Below are 6,000 nucleotides of genomic sequence, written 5' to 3' on the forward strand. Positions count from 1 at the left end.
GTAAAAAACAAGTTCCTGTCATTTTAAAGATGATATCTGAAAACAAAATAATGTAAATAATAATTAAAAAGAAAAAAAATTGACAAGTGCAGATGCAGTCATAGTGCTGGATTACAAAATATTTGTGGAAGTTGTTTAAGTGTGCCAGGTTCAGCACAAAGCTGGTAATATGCAAATGCATTGCAGTTTGAAAAGTTTATCTGAGTATCTTGCATCCATAGCATCAGTCCTAACCTAAAAACACATGGTGAAGAACAAATGTCCATATGTAGGTGTGGTCTCATTACTAAGGTATGTTTATGATGGGTACACAATACCAAGCATATCCTTAACATGCAGATTAAGACTGGCAGGATATAAAGGAGCATCAACCATATCCCTGTTATACTATGCATAAGAGCAACATATTATAGATTCCATCGTAAAATGCAATGGAAAAATTAAATAGTGTTACATGTATATTTGTCATAATTTGCAAATAAATGCATAAAAAATATTAATTACCATGAAGTGGCATACACGGCCACATTGCCTGCATCACCTGGAGTTAAAAGGTTGCAGGATATATGTGGGGAAGACAAGTAATGTACTCATCCTAGAAAACAGGGTGACAAACATGCAGATGTGGGGCAAGGGTGAAGATTAGGGTTACTCAAGAGGGGTGAGTGAAGAGGAAGGTCAGAAGGAGAGTCGGATGGCAATGGGTAATTATTTTATTTTTGGTGGGAGAAGGTTCCTCTTTTTTTGAGAATAGAAGGTTGGAAAGGTCATAGAAAGTGGAGGTAGAGAAAAGGATGAGTAAAAACCATATAACAGATACCGTACCATATGACAAAGATCAGCAATATACATAAAGGACAGGTGAGGTGCACAGACAACACATATATGGACAGTTCAGCATGGGTAAAGGAATGCTAATGAGCAGAGTAGGGATGCACAACAGCCATGGTGCAGCACAATAATACACTATGTACCAATGCACAAAGCAGTGTGGAGATTTTACAGACTGTGAGACAATCATACACAGAGTTTATTTGTTCTTTATTTATTTTATTTTATATTTATTTTACATTTGTTGACCGGGCTAGTCTAGCTGGATACATGTCCTTTTTCAGTAGAGGCCCGGGGAGAAAAGCTCCAACATAATGACATGACATTGTACATTTACACGCATAAGAGGTAGGATTAACATAGGATGAAAAAAAAACAAATACAGCAGGCTATACATGCTGATTAAAGAACATTCAAATATTCAAAAATAAGGTTGACATGATAACATAGTGGGGCAAGAATTAGAGGTATTAAAGTCTGAGACGGGGTGAAGGACTGTGTGGAGAGGGTCACTAGGTTAGTCTGGTTCAGTACAGGGACATAGCCAGTGTGACTTAAGATATTCTTTGAGATTATTTTTGAATTGATTAAGTGAAGACATATTTCTTATGTGGTTTGGAAGGGAATTCCAAGGCTTTCCAATGGAATTAGCGTAAAGAGCATCACTGCCCATATTCTTTGATTTAATGGTGAGTATTTGAACACTGTTTGACGATCAAAGGCAGTTAAGGTTGGTATAGGGGATCAGTATACTGCTCAGTGATGGAGTTCTATCTGGGTGGTTTATTATTTTAAAAGCTTCAGTGAGTTGGTTAAGTTTGAGAAGGTTGGGCAATTCTAACCAGCCAATTTTCTTAAGGTTAAGGCAGTGGTGAGTTCGATATGGAGTTCCTGTAATGAATCTGGCAATGTGATTATAGGCAACAGTAAGCATATTGAGTTCACGCTTTTTGAGAAAAGAGAGTACTGGGGAGGCGTACAAGAGGGTGGAGAGGAGATGGGTGCAAGCGATAGTAAGTTTGGTATTAGGGGTAAGGAAGTTCTTTATTCTGTACAGGGACCCGAGTTTCTTGTTAACAGTTTTAATGGTTTGGCTGATGTGAAGGTCAAATTTGAGCTTGTGGTCAATGGTGACACCTAATAATTTGGTGCTAGAGACAGGGTCAATGATAGTGCCATTGATGGATTCAACATGAAAGGAGATATTGTTTGGAATAGGAGGTTCTTTATCTAGTGGTGTGGTTATGGTGGGGAAAAATAGAAGCAGTTTGGTTTTTGATGAATTGAGTATGAGTTTCAGATCGGAGAACCATTTTTCAACTATAGTAAAACAATGCTGAGTAGTTGTTTGTAGTTCCGAGAGAGAGACGTCAGAACAGATCAAGGTCGAGTCGTCTGCATATTGAATGCAGGTGGCTTTAGGGATGACAGAGTGGAGATCATTAATGAAGATGGAAAAAAGAAGGGGACCAAGTATCGAGCCCTGAGGAACACCAATGGTGTTTGGGAGCAGGTCAGATAGCCTGTTTTGCCACTGGACAGCTTGTAGCCTACCAGAGAGATAAGTCTTGAACCAGCTTAGGGCTAGGTTATCAAGATGTAGGCTTTCTAGGGTGGAGAGGAGGAGCTGGTGATTAACCATGTCGAAGGCTTTTGATAGACCCAGAAAGAGGGCGGAGGATATTAGTTTGTTATTGCGGTTATTATTGATGGAGTCAATGAAGGAGAGTAGGGCAGTGGTAGTACTGTGATGAGGGCGAAAGCCGTGCTGGCAGTTAGGCAGGAGATTATGAAGGGTTAGGTAGTGTAGTAGTTGTTTGTGAACACCTTTCCATAATTTTAGCTAGAGAAGACAGTATTGCTATTGGTCTGTAGTTGGAAGTTTCCGTGGAGTTGCCACCTTTGTGAAGAGGGATAATGTAAGAAACTTTCCAAATAGAGGGAATGGTGGCTTCAGTTATAGTCCTGTTTATCAGGATTGATATGGGATAGGCGATTGCGTCAGACGCAATTTGTAAGTATTCCGCTGGGAGGTGATCCGCTGCTAGGGTAGTTGGTTTCAGTTTTTTTAGGAGGGTGCAAATATAGGCTGTAGAAACCAGTTCTAGGTTAAAGGAGGGGGGAGCAGAGTTATTCATATGGGTGGAGGGAGTTGAGGAGGTAGTTAACTGACTAGCTAGAGACTGGATGGTCTCAGTAAAAAAAGAGTTAAAGGTGTTGGCTACATCTTCCGGGTCTTTCCCAATTAGTTTCTCAGGGGTGGGGGTGGTGGATTTGCCTGGATGGAGAAGGTTATTAAATCCTGCCCAGAACTTCTTTGGGTTATGCTGGTGCTTATTCTGAAGGTGGCAGAAGTACTGTTTTTTGTCCTGGATAATGGCTGATTTAGTGGTGTTCCTAAGCTGTTGAAATTTGATGCGATCAAGGGGGGTTTTAGTAGCTCTCCATTTGCAACTAGGCCTAGGTTCATTTATTTGGTAGAGCAGTACCATGCTATTTTTGCCATTTAAAATCTCCAATGTAAAGTAATGTCCATTTGGGGTGGGTCCATATTGTGTTGTGGACACATGCATGTGGGCTGTTTATCCTAAGCTATGGTTGTCCTGCATTTTTTTCTGTGCCTGATTTCTCCTGCTGGCATTTCCTCACTGTTATGGGCATATGTTGTCCATCTCCCATCCCTCTTTTAGCTTTGGCCTGCATCTTTCACATATACATGCCATATGTATATGTGTACATTTACTTTCCCATAATGCATCATTGTTGCAATGTAGGTGTACTGGTATAATATGATCTTGTGCCACCATGATGAGTATTATACATATGCAAGGCATATGCACACAAGGTGGTGGGAAATGAGTAGATTCAATCAGTGATTAAGTTGTACTTCTGTGTCATGCATTACCTGAACATTACTATGTTTTCTGTCAATGCACAGGTTTGCATTTTCTTAGCTTTTATTAATAATATATGTATCACCATTTACTTCACATTCCATGTCATTGTTGTGGGTATGTGTGATGAGCCTTTTTTCAGTTTGGTTTATGTAATGCTGTCAGCATGTCACAAATTCAATGCTGTTTTTGCCCAACACCCATATGTATTTCCAGCATGGAATGTCTTATTACACAGACCCCATTTCTTCTGTATTTGTGGTGTGTATATCATTTGTTTAATACAGAATGCCAATACTCTTTTGTTAGTAGTGTAATCGCTAAGTTTAGGTCTGGTGCTTAATTAACTGACTTTAACATGCATGGTTGGAGGTTCTAGTCTGCTTCTCACATTTTCTTCGCCTGGATTTGATCACTCTTGCTGTTGTTTGGCTTAATACTTCAGCACTGCTGACAGCCTAGTGGATGATTATCATATTTTGATATCCACTGTGTCCTGCAATGGCAGCACTGCCTGGCTTTAATGTTCCCTCTCCAACACACATCTATTATTGGTCATACTCATTCTGGTGAGCGACTGCTCACTACCAGTTTGCATAATCTTAGTACTGATTTGTGCATTGGTGCATATATATTTACAAAAAAGTTGCATCATGGTGCTGAGTGTGAGTCCCTACTCTGTTTATCATTTTTCCTTCTTCAGCTGTGTTGTATAGTTTATATGTGTGCCATCTGTGTACCTTTGCCTTATCCTATCCTATATTACCAACCTTTGTCCTTCATGTCTTGTGATATAATATTTGTTATATGTTTGTACCTTTATCTTTTGCCCATCTCCTCTTTTCCATGTCTTTCCCATTCCTTCTAGTCTCCAACATGAAAAATCATGTGGGAACTATTTCAACCCAAAAAAATTGCCCATGCCTTTCTCTGATTCTCCTCTGACCTTCCTATTCCATCATACCAACATGTTCTTCATCTACTTTTTCTCTCACCTCTATTTTTCTTGGGTGTGTGTGATACTTGCATCCCCACACATGTCCTGCATGGCATTGGTGTGCCAGTTACCATTGTTAGCCATGGTGATATGGCCATGGATTGCTCCCTTCTACTCTTTTATGTAATTAACTCTTTTATTAGAAATTTTACAGATTATGTCAAATTCCTCAAAATTGTGATAGGTGTATTTTTGTATAGCCATCTACAGATTATAACAATATCTGTAATTGTTTATGGATATTTGTCACCTTTATGAAATAATTGCTGATGTACATTTGTCTTCATTTAGTACTTTCCATGTATTACTGAAAGTTATACAGTAGCATAAACAAAGGAGGCAACGGAACGCAGCAGTAAAGTTTAAAGATTTTAATCCCAAATAGAATAGAAGCAATTAAGGAGCAATTAAAAGCCCTATTTTTATATATATATTTTTATTGTGTTTTTATATTAAGTATTACTATTTGCTGATTGGCTGTTCGGTCTTTTAAAAATATTGCAATTTGGAGGTTTATTTGTCTGCTGCGAAAGTGCTCACTGTTTGTTTTGGGATTAAAATCTTTAAACTTTACTGCTGTGTTCCATTGCCTCCTTTGTTTCTGCTACTGTATGATTGATATTTTACCTACACCATAGCCTTTGTTTTTTGCTGTTTCATATTACTGAAAGTTTCGCTGGGCTTGTATACCTTCTGTGGATGTACACAGGTAATAATCATCCATATATGAATTTATGGACTACTTTTCTTTTCTGTTCATTTAATACTTTCCACATATTACTGAAAGTTGTACTGGGGTTATATACCTTATGTAGCAGTGCATCGGTAGTGTACATACATATATTATTTTTTGGACTAGTTTTCTTTGAATTCATATTTGACATGATTGATTATGGTTGGACTGACATCACTGGTTATATCTGTTTTGTGCTGAGGTATTCTTCACAGACGGGGGAGCATTTGTATATTCCTTACTTAGCTGCAAATCTTGCATGGAACTTGGCAGATTGTGCTGAGTTCCACAAAGTTTATGGAATGTGGCCCACAGTCAGACTGATTAGTTGTCCTCCAGCAAAAGTTAATAATGTGATCTACAGTATGATTACTGAAACAGATGCTGATGTGACCTTTAGAAAAGTATGAAGTACATCACATACAGGACCTGTTGGGGTGCCTGAGAACTTTATAGTGAAAAGAAGGAGAAGTTTGCGTTAAGCATGCCCCAAAGGTATGGAAGGAGGGACTAGTGATACCCATACACAAAAATGGTAATTGGAA

This window comes from Protopterus annectens, chromosome 2.part1 (genome assembly GCF_019279795.1).
Source record: "Protopterus annectens isolate FY-2018-M chromosome 2.part1, PAN1.0, whole genome shotgun sequence".
Taxonomy (NCBI): domain Eukaryota; kingdom Metazoa; phylum Chordata; order Ceratodontiformes; family Protopteridae; genus Protopterus; species Protopterus annectens.